Here is a 2,339-nt window from a genome sequence, read left to right on the forward strand (position 1 = left end):
CCACACGAAAGGGGGTTCAAGTATCTGCAATAAATATGATTTACATAATACTGTAGATATACAATGCCTATAGAATTGAATTTGAAAAGGAAGGTACTTACACCTCATGCTACTTATCATATTTCTTACCTATTACACAGAGCACATACAATTCTTATAAAATCCCCTATGTATGGAATCTGGCTTGTTGGCAATACATGCCCAAGGTATTTCCACTGCTTGATTCTGGAGTTTGCAGATTCCACGACCCATCGAATCTGAGAAAAAAAATTAACCATACAAGCAATATTCATGATATTTCAATTGCAGGGCATATATACACAACAATGAATACAATAAACTAAATTGTATTTCATATCTACCTTTGTGACAAGACGACTTGTATTTGCACTTTCTGTGGACATCTGTTTCTCTCCTTTAGACATGAAGCAAGGCATCTTGGCTTGGATTCCGAGTTCTTACAAGTAGTTTAAGGAGTCACGGAAGCCGCGATCAACGATGAATATGTCATCTTCCTGCACCCAGTTACGAATATCTTCGATATTGGATTTCATGATGTGAGTGAGGATACTGGCATAATTGTTCCTGGCAAGATATGGTCCCATTACTGGTACAAAGTGACCAGTTGTTGACACAATTATCATGGGTTTCACCAAAGGGCGTCCCTTGTGTAAACTGAAGGACTGCCTTTGAAACTTAAAATTTCCACTCTTGTTTATATAAATGTATGTTCCATCCAAAACCAGAATGGCTTGGTTATCAGCACTGTTTCCAAAAAGTGTTTTGGCAATTTGTCTTGTGTGATGTTGTATGACATCAGATCGTGTAATGTGCTGAAAACCTAAATTCTCAGACACAAATCGCACTGCAGGCACTGACCGGACAGAATGGATACACCTTCTTACACTTGATTTGGAGACATTGAAGAGGGTAGAAAGAACTCTGTTGGATTCGCCTCCTCTGATTTTCGTAAGAAATATGGCCAAACTTGTCCTTAGAGATCTGGTTGGAGTAGGTCTGATCTTGCCCTCAACATACTGCATTAGGTCTGTAAAAGAGACTTTAGAAATTCCCATCAAGTCCAAGTATTCTTTATCACTGAGATTCTTGTCATCTTCAAAATTGAATCTCACTTTCTCCTGTCTCTGAATTTCTGACCGTAGAAACTTTATAAGTTTGGCTATTGTTGTTCTGTTTATTGTTGTTTTTTTCTGCGATGGGTTGAAGGTCACCAATATTTCCCTGTAAGTGATTAGGACAGCATCTTGATCCTGCGGGGATAATGATTTCCTTGGAAATGAATATTTGATGCCTTACATCAACAGGAACAACAACAAGTTTAGATCAAGGCCTCTTACATATGCAACAAGAAGAGTGACCTCTAGCTGTACATGGGAATGACAATTGAACAGAAGGAGGACTAAAGGACGTAGAAGATGATGGTTGGTGTATAGATGACAGATTACTACTCTTGAGTTCTGGATTTGACTTGCCGGATTTCTGTACATAGGACCTGCATATATGTCTACATTTGTTGCACAGAAAATCACCGTCACTAGGTGTTCTTCCAGATAGTTTGCTTATCACATTCCTATGAATCTTTGATATAACATATCTATCTGTCTGTTTCGTAATTCTAGGGCAGTTAAAACACTTATATGACTTTTTTCTAGGCATCTGTAACAAAGTAATTTGGAAACGGAAATAAATCAAAATATTAATGCATAATTTCATTATAATTTGAATCTAAACAATATTTTAGTATGCAGAAAACACAAATGGATTGGACAACAGGCATTGTGTATATAAGCCCTCTCCATAAAAATACCAATGCATGTTGAATACATAAAGTAAATTATGTAGTGTTATTCATATATAAGTATTAAGACATCATTCACGCAGTTTCCCCTCAAATATCGTCAAAATTTACAGAAGAATCGTGTCCAAATTATTTGCAATTTTTAAAACAATATGATACGAATATTTTACGGTTGATAACCCTGTAAAATTTCCATTTCATGATCAACATGCATGCCATGTCGCATGAATAAGTAGTATGTAAAAAGAAAAATTCTTTAAAAATCTATAGTTCAAAAATTTCAATAGTTTACACACAAACACACACGCACGCACCCATTCACCCACCCTCACATTTATTTAAGGAGGAATTCAATATTTAAAAATTCCTAATATCGAAATTAGTTGACAATTTTTCGAAATCAGTAAGGAATATTCGTAGCTTCTTAATTTGGTGTGAAAAACACTGGATGTAAATAAATTGATTTTGTTTTATTAGGAATAATGATAAAATCATGTACATGTAATAGTGCTGAACTTTA

General features: G+C 35.4%; 1 pseudogene; it reads right to left on the reverse strand.

The window, feature by feature from the left end:
- Nucleotides 1–368: 368 nt before the first annotated feature.
- On the reverse strand, nucleotides 369–2,097 carry LOC125676411 (uncharacterized; annotated as a pseudogene).
- Nucleotides 2,098–2,339: the final 242 nt, after the last annotated feature.

Source organism: Ostrea edulis, chromosome 3 (genome assembly GCF_947568905.1).
Source record: "Ostrea edulis chromosome 3, xbOstEdul1.1, whole genome shotgun sequence".
In the NCBI taxonomy this organism is placed as follows: Eukaryota; Metazoa; Mollusca; class Bivalvia; order Ostreida; family Ostreidae; genus Ostrea; species Ostrea edulis.